Source organism: Coregonus lavaretus, assembly GCF_964263955.1.
Source record: "Coregonus lavaretus genome assembly, chromosome: 29".
In the NCBI taxonomy this organism is placed as follows: Eukaryota; Metazoa; Chordata; class Actinopteri; order Salmoniformes; family Salmonidae; genus Coregonus; species Coregonus lavaretus.
In genome coordinates this window covers 33908467-33922782 of record NC_140016.1, presented here as the reverse complement: position 1 = coordinate 33922782, position 14316 = coordinate 33908467, and positions in this window count along the sequence as shown.

The window sequence follows — 14316 nt, the reverse complement described above, 5'->3', positions numbered from 1 at the left end:
TGTGAAAAAGGAGTGGAAGAGAAACTCAGATGTCAGAATATGTGCTTAAAGAGATAGTATAGTATGGCCTCTCTCCCTCTATCCTTCACACTAATTCTGTCTTTTGAGGGTCTCATGGGGAAATGTTCTTACCCAGCAGAAATAGACAAACACACAAAAACAAACACATAAAAATGTTTAAGTTCTCCAAATACAAGACAGGTTGGCAAGATTTTTATTCATTCCATGCAAATTGGCTGTAGCAAAGTAGTTTTACGTTAACAACAAGCTTTTATTTTGATATACCAGACCAGAGGTATCACACTGAGTCGCTGGCTTTTGCCAGTGCCACTATTTTGATTCAGCAGAAATGAATCGACTGGGTCAATCTGGTCACTAAGGGTTATTTTATTTATCTATTTCTTTACTGTGATATTAACTGGCTTATTATCATCACTATGCTGATGTATTATTTCTAACATCAATGCAAATCTTTATCTGTCATTTGAGTTTAGCAGAGATGGTATAAAAACATATGACGTAGAACCAGAGAGGATGGCCAACCACACTGAACAAAAATATCAACGCAAAATATAAAGTGATGGTCCCATGTTTCATGAGCTGAAATTAAAGATTCCAGAACTTTTGCATACGCACAAAAAGCTTATTTCTCTAAAATGTTGTGCACAAATTTGTTTACATCCCTCTTAGTGAGCATCTCTCCTTTACCAAGCTAATCCAACCAGCTGACAGGTGTGTCATATCAAGAATGTGATTAAACAGCATGATCATTACACAGTTGCACCTTGTGCTTGGGACAATAAAAGCCCACTCTAAAATGTTCCGTTTTGTCACACAACACAATGCCACAGATGTCAAAGAGTTTTGAGGGAGCGTGCAATTGCCATGATAACTGCAGGAATGTCCACCAGAGCTGTTGCCAGAGAATTGTTGGTTGGCACAACCAAAGATTTCCTGCACAAACTGTCAGAAACTGTTTCAGGGAAGCGCATCTGCGTGCACGTCGTCCTCACCAAATCAAATTGTATTTGCCGCATGCGCCGAATACAACAGGTGTAGACCTTACAGTGAAATGCTTACTTACAAGCCCTTAACCAACAATGCAGTTTTAAGAAAAATAAGTGTTAAGTAAAAAATAGATAAGTTAAAAATAACAAATAATTCAAGAGCAGGGTCTTGACCTGATTGCAGTTTGGTATCGTACCTGACTTCAGTGGGCAAATGCTCACCTTCGATGGCCACTGGCACTCTAGAGAAGAGTGTTCTCCACGGACGAATCCCAGTTTCAACTGTACCGGGCAGATGGCAGACAGCATGTGTGGCGTCATGTGGGCGAGCTGTTTACTGATGTCAACATTGTGAACAGAGTGCCCCATGGTGGCGGTGGGGTTATGGAATGGGCATGCATAAACTACGGACAATGAACACTATTGCATTTTATCAAATGCACAGAGATACCGTGACGAGATCCTGAGGCCCATATAGTGCCATTCATCTGCTGCCATCATCTCATGTTTCAGCATGATAATGCACAGCCCCATGTCGCAAGGATCTGTACACAATTCCTGGAACTGAAAATGTCCCAGTTCTTCCATGGCCTGCATACTCACAAGACATGTCACCCATTGAGCATGTTTGGGATGCTCTGGATCGATGTGTACGACAGCTTGTTCCAGTTCCCGACAAAATCCATCAACTTCGCACAGCCATTGAAGAGGAGTGGGACAACATTCCACAGGCCAAAATCAACAGCCTGATCAACTCTGTGTGAAGGAGATGTGTCGCGCTGCATGAGGCAAATGGTGGTCACACCAGATACTGACTGGTTTTCTGATCCACGGCCCTACCTTTTTTTTAAGGTACTGTATCTGTGACCAACAGATGCATATCTGTATTCCCAGTCATGTGAAATCCATAGATTAGGGCCTAATGAATTTATTCCAATTGACTGATTTCCTTATATGAACTGTAACTCAGTAAAATCTTTGAAATTGTTGCATGTTGCGTTTAAAAAATGTTCAGTGTAGAATGGTTCGGTCCATTTCCTATGAACCTGTTGCATCATCCGTTTCAATGGCTATATATTCCTGTCTACACCTGTTGGAGAAGGTATCATTTTTTCTGCTCTTACTATTCTGTTTTTAAAAGTGTGTTAATATCGCTCTTTGTTTACTAGAAATTGTCAAATGTGTTCATTGTAAATTGTATTATTGCATTGAGTGTGAATTCTGTTGGTTTAAAATGTTATTTTTGTACACAAACTCAATGTTCACTCGTGTTGAGCACCAGCTGCTAACTCTGTTGTTTTTTAGCATTCATTAGCAAGCTGTGCAGATGCGTTAGCATTTTAGCAATGCTGTTTATTTTCTTTGGTAAACCAAGTTTATTGTATCTCACTGGTCCTGCACTGACAATTGTGTTGCTTTACTATCCAACAGGCGCGGATGCAGTTGAGAAACATTGAACTGAATGCTGTTTTCTATTTCTTTAACTCTATGCAACTCTATGCAGCCTGTTGAGAATTAAAATATATTTTATTTTCATATTGTATTGTGCTGTATTTATTTAGTAGTGCATTTTATGTGTGTGCACTAAGTCCTACTTTTACTTGTATCACTGTTCTTCTGCTCATATTGGAGAAGGCGTGGATGCAGTTGAGAGACACATTGAACTGAACTGAATGTTTTATTTCTGTAACTATGCAGGCAGGCAACTCAGATCTATCAAGACAAGTTGTGGCATCAACTCTACTCAAAATGCAGTGAAACCTGTTACAACTGCATGGTGAGTAAGTTATATATTCGACTATGCCGAATGAAGACCTTAAAATGCGTCAATCTAAGTAACATAATAAAAAAATCCCCATCAAAATCTGTCAGTTTAAGCCAGAGATATGTTTTTTTTTAATGGGCTGTCTCAATCCACCGCATCCACCTATGTCCGCCTTCTGCATCTGCGGTAGAATGTGACAGAGCTACAGCGCTGTTTGTCAGACCAGCAGACATCCTGAAAATCGGTCTTCTCAAGAAAACGTCTGAACGGTTTGGCCTACTAACTATGACCACTCCATTGAAAGATGAGACTCTCACGAACATGATGGTGTTCTCTGTTTTTTATGAGCCCCACAAATGTCACGGGACTGGTCTGAAGGTGAATGAATGGAAGTATGGAAGTATATTTGTCCAAGAAACTACAATATTTCCTGAAATTTCTTATATATCCTAGATATAGGACAGACTCTTCAAAACGTATTCGTTATGATGTATTTTTTACTGTCACTTTTGTCATGTATGAATGTGTTATTCAATGCGTTTCTATGGGCTATAGTAGTAAAGGCCAAATTCAATATATATATATTTATTTTGTTGGATACCTACAGGGGTCCTAAAATTCCAAATGAAATAGCAAAATGATCCATGGTATGACCATCTTAAAACAATTCCATATGTTAGCTTAGTAGAACCATATAAAAACAAATCATGACAGCTGTGATGGAAACAGGTAACATTTTATAAATGGCAACAGATAATTTGTTCGTTCGACATGGTGGGATCTTTTTGTGTCGGTAAAATAAATTATGTGAGAAATGGTGGTATGACTCGGTAAACCATGCAGTTTATTAGGCTACAGATGAAATACGTTATGATGAACTTCACAGGGTGGTGAAAGTGCACGGTGATCTTGATGCTCCTTCCCAATAAAAATATAGAGTATTATTCTGGTGACATGATGATCGATGCCTGACAACAATTTGGCAAATAAAAATATTCTCACTTTTATTCATAATAATTTTATCATGTAGATCACCCTACCCGCACGGTTTCCTTGCAATGTATCTGCGAGCTGTTAGCTCGAGCGCTCATGCCAAGACTAGATTAGGCACATTTTCGATTTAACGCAACAGTTTTTGTGACAAAACTATCAGTAGAGTTGAAAATGGGATGCAAACATTTTGTGTGCACTATGTCATCTCCCACTGACTTTTATCCACAAGTCTGTTTGGTTGAAACACCTCTGGTGGGAAAATGCACATATTTTCTTTATGCGATTTTATAATATTCGCATGGAGATCTGTCGCCAATTGGATGGAAACCTAGCTATTGAAGGGGCCTAGCGCAGCCCTCGAAAACTGGACAATTTAACTTTAAGGGAAGGTGGGGTGTTGTAGGGGTCATCAAAGCTGTGTCACGGGTCAGTGGTCAGTGACTTGGTTGGCCTTTTAATCCTGTTGCCCTTGATGAGTTTCAAGGAGGGGGAGGTGAGAAAGCGCAACAACTACATCAACAGACCAAGGAATAATTTAACATAATTGACTATTTGGCTCTTTTACCCAAACTACAGGGTGGGTTATTGAAATTGAGTGTAATGTTGAAATTGAATATTGAATCTGTAAATATGACCAAATTACTTAGTCATGCTGATATAAACTGTTTTGTCATTTTACACAGTACATATAGTGGCCATAACATGAAATTAACATCACATGGTGAAGGAATGCCTGACCATAATAGATTTAAAAAAAAAGCAAGACAGGGCCTTTGCCTATGAATTATGACATTTGAGACCAACAGCAGGAGCTGGATCAGTCAACATATCTCTCCCATCTGCAGCTGAGGAATTTGATTAGAACCTGAGGTAATGGTAACCAGGTCAGCTTGTATGCTTCAATTCAGCTCTCGTCTAGTCATAGGTACCCCCAAAATACCCTTATCCCAACCAGATCGCCCGGGCAAATAAACACAGTCAAACATCATTAAAAAAAAATCAACCCTGGGTGGAAGCTGGGGACCGAGTTGGTGTTTATACAGCAAATAAATAGGAGAAAAAGGGGGTTGAATCAAGGAAGAAAATAAAGACTGTACAAATATACAAACCTGAGGAGGCTATTGAGAAAGTATTTCCTTAACAAAAGGGGAACAAATAATAAATGATGGGGCCCCTCTCCCTGGGGGGTGTGACTGGCAGGCCCCAGGGTAGAAGGACGTGGGCATCCCTCTCTCTTTATAGGGGTCATGGACTTAGATCCACTGTGGGAGAAGAAGACCAGCGTCAAAGTACATAGGACTAGTCCCCGAGTCCCTGAGAAAATACCATTACTCTAGCATTGTCTCCATAAGGGAATGTGACCCCATGCCCCCCCTTCCAACCTCTTGCACACAACTTTGCCCTGACCACATTGTGATGGCAGTGGTTTAGTCATGTGGCCTAGGGGTGTCCATCCTGTCGTCAATGTGTTTTTGTGGCCCGTCGTGTCTTCAGTCTCCACTTGGTGTGTATAACTGAGATACTGTTGACAGCCACAGCCCCTCATTTATCCCACACTACCTAGAGTGGGGAAAAAAGTATTTAGTCAGCCACCAAATGTGCAAGTTCTCCCACTTAAAAAGATGAGAGAGGCCTGTAATTTTCATCATAGGTACACATCAACTATGACAGACAAAATTAGATTTTTTTTCTCCAGAAAATCACATTGTAGGATTTTTAATGAATTTATTTGCAAATTATGGTGGAACATAAGTATTTGGTCAATAACAAAAGTTTCTCAATACTTTGTTATATACCCTTTGTTGGCAATGACACAGGTCAAACGTTTTCTGTAAGTCTTCACAAGGTTTTCACACACTGTTGCTGGTATTTTGGCCCATTCCTCCATGCAGATCTCCTCTAGAGCAGTGATGTTTTGGGGCTGTCGCTGGGCAACACAGACTTTCAACTCCCTCCAAAGATTTTCTATGGGGTTGAGATCTGGAGACTGGCTAGGCCACTCCAGGACCTTGAAATGCTTCTTACGAAGCCACTCCTTCGTTGCCCGGGCGGTGTGTTTGGGATCATTGTCATGCTGAAAGACCCAGCCACGTTTCATCTTCAATGCCCTTGCTGATGGAAGGAGGTTTTCACTCAAAATCTCACGATACATGGCCCCATTCATTCTTTCCTTTACACGGATCAGTCGTCCTGGTCCCTTTGCAGAAAAACAGCCCCAAAGCATGATGTTTCCACCCCCATGCTTCACAGTAGGTATGGTGTTCTTTGGATGCAACTCAGCATTCTTTGTCCTCCAAACACGACGAGTTGAGTTTTTACCAAAAAGTTCTATTTTGGTTTCATCTGACCATATGACATTCTCCCAATCCTCTTCTGGATCATCCAAATGCACTCTAGCAAACTTCAGACGGGCCTGGACATGTACTGGCTTAAGCAGGGGGACACGTCTGGCACTGCAGGATTTGAGTCCCTGGCGGCGTAGTGTGTTACTGATGGTAGGCTTTGTTACTTTGGTCCCAGCTCTCTGCAGGTCATTCACTAGGTCCCCCCGTGTGGTTCTGGGATTTTTGCTCACCGTTCTTGTGATCATTTTGACCCCACGGGGTAAGATCTTGCGTGGAGCCCCAGATCGAGGGAGATTATCAGTGGTCTTGTATGTCTTCCATTTCCTAATAATTGCTCCCACAGTTGATTTCTTCAAACCAAGCTGCTTACCTATTGCAGATTCAGTCTTCCCAGCCTGGTGCAGGTCTACAATTTTGTTTCTGGTGTCCTTTGACAGCTCTTTGGTCTTGGCAATAGTGGAGTTTGGAGTGTGACTGTTTGAGGTTGTGGACAGGTGTTTTTTATACTGATAACAAGTTCAAATAGGTGCCATTAATACAGGTAACGAGTGGAGGACAGAGGAGCCTCTTAAAGAAGAAGTTACAGGTCTGTGAGAGCCAGAAATCTTGCTTGTTTGTAGGTGACCAAATACTTATTTTCCACCATAATTTGCAAATAAATTCATTAAAAATCCTACAATGTGATTTTCTGGATTTTTTTTCCTCAATTTGTCTGTCATAGTTGACGTGTACCTATGATGAAAATTACAGGCCTCTCTCATCTTTTTAAGTGGGAGAACTTGCACAATTGGTGGCTGACTAAATACTTTTTTCCCCCACTGTATATGTCTCTCCCATAGCAGGTGGCAAACAGTACACTACCACTCATTCATGTTCTGTGTTTGAATCTTGAGTATTTTGCTGTTTTGAGACCCTGGTTACTTTCCCATTAATAGTAGGCCCTTTTATAAATAATGTCTGTATTTTCTATGGAAATTATCCTAATGATTATAATGTTGCCTCTGATCTAATGATAAGAAGCGGCATTTCTGCATATTTTCGCTTGATTTCCCACCACCTCTACAAAGCGAATCGGTCTTGATCAAAGCCGATTAAAGGTTACTCTTTTTTTCAAGTGTTCAGTTAATCAACTTCAGAAGGGCGTAATGGATGGAGGCGGATAACAGTCTTGACTACGGGAACACTTGTAAATGGGCAGGAATTGTATTGCGCTTTAGCTGTGGCTTTCATTTGCATTACAGGGTGTTAGCAACGTTTTCAGCATAGTGACTTTGTAAGGCCAGGGCTTACATAGATCCATCCATTTTCCTTATTGGACTCTTGGCAGATGGCCTGAAAGGATCATTCGTTCCCTGGAGTTGAACATCGAGGACCCATGTTAAGCCTCATCTTCTACCTAAATGTCCTCGTACCATGTCCTTGCAGTGGATATCCAAGCTTAGGCTAGGATGCTGTGATATGCCTGTATTGCCAATGGAATGCATTTCAATATACACCACCAGTCAAAAGTTTGGACACACCTACATATTCAATGGTTTTTCTTTATTTTTACTATTTTTTACATTGTAGAATAATAGTGAAGACATCAAAACTATGAAATAACACATATGGAATCATGTAGTAACCAAAAAAAGTGTTAAACAAATCAAAATATATTTTGTATTTGAGATTCTTCAAATAGCCACCCTTTGCCTTAATAACTGTTTTGCACACTCTTGGCATTCTCTCAACCAGCTTCATGAGGTAGTCATCTGGAATGCATTTCAATGAACAGGTGTGCCTTCTTAAAAGTTAATTTGTGGAATTTATTTCCTTAATGCATTTGAGCCAATCAGTTGTGTTGTGACAAGGTAGGGGGTATACAGAAGATAGCCCTATTTGGTAAAAGACCAAGTCCATATTATGGCAAGAACAGCTCAAATAAGCAAAGAGAATTGAAAGTCCATCATTAATTTAAGACATGGTCAGTCAATACAGAAAATGTCAAGAACTTTGAAAGTTTATTCAAGTGCAGTCGCAAAACCCATCAAGCGCTATGATGAAAGTGGCTCTCATGAGGACCGCCACAGCAATGGAAGACCCAGAGTTACCTCTGCTGCAGAAGATAAGTTCATTAGAGTTATCAGCCTCAGAAATTGCAGCCCAAATAAATGCTTCACAGAGTTCAAGTCACAGACACATCTCAACCTCAACTGTTCAGAGGGGACTGTGTGAATCAGGCCTTCATGGTCGAATTGCTGCAAAGAAACCACTACTAAAGGACACCAATAAGAAGAAGAGACCTGCTTGGGCAAAGAAACACGAGCAATGGACAATATACCAGTGGAAATGTGTCCTTTTGGTCTGGAGTCCAAATTGGAGATTTTTGGTTCCAACCGCCGTGTCTTTGTGAGACGCGGTGTGGGTGAACGGATGATATCCGCATGTGTAGTTCCGACCATAGGAGGAGGTGTTATGGTGTGGGGGTGATTTGCTGTTGACACTGTCTGTGATTTATTTAGAATTCAAGGCACACTTAACCAGTATGGCTACCACAGCATTCTGCAGCGATACGCCATCACATCTGGTTTGGGCTTAGTGGGACTATCATTTGTTTTTCAACAGGACAATGACCCAACACACCTCCAAGCTGTGTAAGGGCTATTTTACCAAGAAGGAGTGATGGAGGGCTGCATCAGATGACCTGGCCTCTACAATCCCCTGACCTCAACCCAATTGAGATGGTTTGGGATGAGTCGGACAGGCAGAGTGAAGGAAAAGCAGCCAACAAGTGCTCAGCATATGTGGGGAATTCCTTCAAGATTGTTGGAAAAGCATTACAGGTGAAGCTCGTTAAGAGAATGCCAAGAGTGTGCAAAGCTGTCATCAAGGCAAAGGGTGGCTATTTGCAGAATCTCAAATATAAAATATATTTTGATTTGTTTAACACTTTTTTGGTTACTACATGATTCCATATGTGTTATTTCATAGTTTTGATGTCTTCACTATTATTCTACAATGTAGAAACTAGACTGGTACTGTATGTTTCTGAAATACACTCGTTGACTTTTATTTAAGTAAATTTATCAATTCCTTTTCTTCCGCCTCATAAGACATGGAGCCAGAACACCAGAAGTCCAGCTTGAAACCAACAAATGACACGTTACAGTTAATGTAGGCAGCTATAGCCTGGAGGTATGGCTGGTTGTTAGTATTTGGAACAATCTACAAAATCCTTTTCTTGGAGTTCCAGTCATTAATCTTGTCCCAGACACCTATGTCTGGTTCCTCTCAGCATTGACAGACCAAGCAGGTAACTTAAATGTTCCATTTGTTTCAACTTGAATCCCATGTAGCTTTGCGAATACAGTATACATGTTGGTGCCCATCTAATCCCAAATGGGACTTCCAGTTACCTGACGTAAGACATCTAAGCTGAAAATACGCAAACTGTGCAGACAAAAGCGACATGTCTTTAATTATCCGGATAAAAGCTTAGTAGACCTACATAAAGGGGGTCAACATATGGAGCACATTGAGATCCCTTCATTGTGGTAGTAAGAAGGTTATCCACCAATTAATCTCGGAATTATTTTTCCACTATCACCTACAACGGGGGCAGGGCAAGGCTCAAGTGCTCTACATAGCATAGACTCAATCCCTGTTCTATTCAGACTTTTAAAGGAGTCTCTCCCTTCGGAACTTGTTTGATCATGCTCTCCGTAGCCGATGTGAGTAAGACCTTTAAAAAAAAATTAAATACCGCCCCAACAGATCCACAGATGATGGAATCTCTATTGCACTCCACACTGCCCTTTCCCACCTGGACAAGAGGAACACCTACGTGAGAATGCTATTCATTGACTACAGCTCAGCATTCAACACCATAGCGCCCTCAAAGCACATCACTAAGCTAAGGACCCTGGGACTAAACATCTCCCTCTGCAACTGGATCCTGGATTTCCTGACGGGCTGCCCCCAGGTGGTAAGGGTAGGTAACAACACATCTGCCATGCTGATCCTCAACACGGGGGCCCCTCATGGGTGCGTGCTCAGTCCCATCCTGTACTCCCTGTTCACTCATGACAGCATGGCAAGGCACGACTCCAACACCATCATTAAGTTTGCCGACGAGCAGGTCAGAGACCTGGCCGTGTGGTGCCAGGACAACAACCTCTCCCTCAACGTGACCAAGACAAAGGAGATGATTGTGGACTACAGGAAAAAGAAGAGTACCGAGCACGCCCCCATTCTCATCGAGGGGGCTGTATTAGAGCAGGTTGAGAGCTTCAAGTTCCTTGGTGTCCACATCACCAACAAACTATCATGGTCCAAGCACACCAAGTCAGTCGTGAAGAGGGCATGACAAACCTATTCCCCCTAAGGAGACTGAAAATATTTGGCATGGGTCCTTAGATCCTCAAAAGGTTCTACAGCTGCACCATCGAGAGCATCCTGACTGGTTGCATCACTGCCTGGTATGGCAACTGCTCTGCCTCCGACCGCAAGGCACTACAGAGGGTATTGCATATGGCCCAGTACATCACTGGGGCCAAGCTTCCTGCCATCCAGGACCTCTATACCAGGCGGTGTCAGAGGAAGGCCCTAAAAATTGTCAAAGACTCCAGCCACCCTAGTTATAGACTGTTCTCTCTGCAACCGCACGGCAAGCGGTACTGGAGCGCCAAGTCTAGGTCCAAGATGCTTCTAAACAGCTTCTATCCCCAAACCATAAGACTCCTGAACATCTAATCAAATGGCTACCCAGATTATTTGCATTGGCCCCACACCCCCTCTTTTACGCTGCTGCAGCTACTCTGTTCATTACCCATGCATAGTCACTTTAATAACTCTACCTACATGTACATATTACCTCAATTACCTCGACTAACCTGTGCCCATGCACATTGACTCTGTCCTGGTACCCCCTGTATATAGCCTCGCTATTGTTATTTTACTTCTGCTCTTTAATTATTTGTTACTTTTATTTCGTATTATTTTATATTGTATTTTTTGTGTGATTTTTTTCTTAAAACTGCATTGTTGGTTAAGGGCTTGTAAGTAAGCATTTCACTGTAAGGTCTACACCTGTTGTATTCGGCGCATGTGACAAATGACATTTGATTTGATTTTGTTTCCTGAAGACCCCTCATCAGAGACCATTAAATGCCTGGTGGTTTAGCCACCAATAAGAGGTTCCACCTGAGGAGTTGTCTGCCCTGCAATGTTTTACAGTTCTGTTGTAGAAAAATAATCACTTTTTAACCCAATCCCCCCCAACAACATCTGCTGCCAATTTAGCAGGCTAGCATTCCTGCAGTCACTGCTGTTTAATATTCACAGGGTCTAGCTAGAAGAATCCCCACACCCCCTTCTCGATCCCCAGGTCCAGAGTCCAGACACAGTGAAAAATGAGGGGTTGAAAAAGAGCGGATCCGGAGCAGAAGCGTGGTTAACCAGGCTAATTTGAAGGGATAATAATAGCGTTCCCAGAAGGCCTTTGGGGAGTGGAGGTGGAGAACGAACGCAGACCTGACTGGTTACAACCGCACAGGAAGTTTACAACACAGCTAGCTCGGCAAATCAAGATGTATTTAATCATCAAACGATCAGAGAGGAGCTGACGGCCAGGCCCAACTCTGCAGCCAGCCAGAGATGAAGACAAATGTGCAGAGAAACAGGGCGGAGAGGTAGTGCCAAATGTGCACCACGAATTAAGGAGCATATTTTTTTTAAACCCCTTGATTTTATGGGTCTACACCAAACACAACATGTCCAAGGTGCACATTTCATTCTACTTTTGCCAAGCCCCTTTGGCGAAATGGAAGCGATATTGAGTGCTTTTTAAAATGTTTTTAATCGGTTTCATGTGCGTATCCAAAAATAAATGTTGTTTTACCATTGAAAGGACAGTAAAGATTAATGCATTGCAACTTTTATAGGAAATTACTTGAGTGTGGGAGACTCAAACCTTTCTTATAATGGCGTACAGTCAAATTTCCCTGCGTACATAAACACTTTAAGCCAGAGAGCATTAACTCTGTTAATGGATAATTAGTCCAATTGCAGGGCCTTTAATATGACATGACCTCATAAAGTACTGTTGAATGTCTAAGGACATACATACACAGAGTGCACAAAACATTAGGAACACCTTCCTAATATTGAGTTGCACCCCCTTTTGCCCTCAGAACAGCCTCAATTCGTCGGGGCATGCACTCAACGAGGTGACGAAAGCATTCCACAGGAATGCTGGCCCATGTTGACTCCATTGCTTCCCACAGTTGTGTCAAGTTGGTTGGATGTCCTTTGGGTGGTGGACCATTCTTGATACACACAGGAAACTTTTGAGCGTGAAAAACCCAGCAGTGTTGTAGTTCTTGACACACTCAAACCTTGTGCACCTGGCACCTACTACCAAACCTTGTTCAAAGGCACTTAAATATTTTGTCTTTCCCGTTCACCCTCTGAATGACACACATACACAATGTCTCAATTGTCTCAAGGCTTAAAATCCTTCTTTAACCTGTCTCCCTCCCTTCATCTATACTGATTGAAGGGGATTTAACAAGTGACATCAATAAGGGATCATAGCGTTCACCTGGTATTCCTAATGTTTTGTAAACTCAGTGTATAGACAAAGCAGTCATAACCATTTCCATTCCCTTAAAACATTTGTATCTGTTTCTGCTTGTGTCTATGAGAAAGCGTATTCTTCTGGCATACATTCTATTCATATAGTCTCACAGGGAATGCAATCTCTAACGAAAGCAGAGAAGATTTTGGACTTTTGAAATGCAAACAAATAAAGAGTCAAAAATACAGAATTCATATGACATTTGTTACAGTGGGACCTGTTACACAATTATGGGGATATTTGTATTTCGGCGATTTCACTAGCTGTCATTAACTCGCTTCTGGGTGGCATTACAATGAATGCAAAAAACATGAATTCTCTCTGGATTGATTGTGACGCGTCTTCTCTTCATTCCTCTCTCACCACCGCACTCATCCAGACTGCAGAGAGAGGAGAGATGGTATTTCTGTGGTTGACACCCAGGCTTGTCTGATGATGTGGATTATGTGACACCTCCATTGCTCCTCTCCAAAGGACAGCCCTTGCCATGGCAACTGCATAAACATCAGACTCCCTATCCAAGGGGAGGTCTACAGGGAATATACAAGGGCACAATTTATTATAAATAGGAAGGAAAGGAAGGGACCCTGCCGGTGTGCAGACCCAGTGTTCTGCATGGGGAGCTGATGTAGACACATGCTAATGAGAGTATTGTGCCTCATGTTTGCACACACAAATGTCTTGTTGCTGCACATTGTTACACAACCAACAAGAAAGGAAAATAATTTAAGGCAATGTAATGTAAAGCAAGCAGATGCATGGTTTGCATTTCATTCACGGAATCCAACATCGCAACGAACAACCAGAAACAACTGAGATCGCACGTAGGCTGCTTTAATTCAATTATCTAGAATTGTGAGCATGGCACTTTATTTCACTTTGTGTAACAGATATGGTTCAGTGATGACTGACCTTGCCCGAGACCTGAAGACTTGCATATGCTCCACTAGTGAATGCCCAAACTTAAACTCAGCGGGCTAACACAGTCTTGTGGCTCGCAGGTGACTTGGGTTCAAACTCTTGTGAGGACCCGAACATAGGCCTATATCCTGTCATATTTAACTCAACAATGTTCCCTTCTGTCAGTTAGGTGCTGTATAGCATATGTGAAGATATGTTATGGGACCAGACCTACACAAGACCTCAACACATTAGAACATGTTTCACATTACCTCTGCATGCCTCCCATTACAATGGCTTAACGATGACAGAAGCTGTAAACAGCACATCTATGAGGAACAGGCTACACATTTGGATACTGCATGAACTGATGGGTGTTTTCCCCACCAGAACCATAGTATTTGTTCTCATTTGTACCAATTATTTGCTTAAGCTCTGGATAGTGAAACAGAGCATTATGCGTTTGGATTCCAGGCTATTGGCCATATAGCTCTGCTCTGGCTATATTTGACCATAGTATGAACTTTATTATTTATTTTACTCCCCATTAGCTGACGCTTTAGTGACCACTAGTCTTCCTGAGGTCCACAAAACAAGTCTGGGAATGACCCTTGTTAGTTACCATGAATATTACCAGGTCTCTATCTGTCTTTCTGTTGTGGCCTCCTTAAGCTTTTGATTGCTTACCCG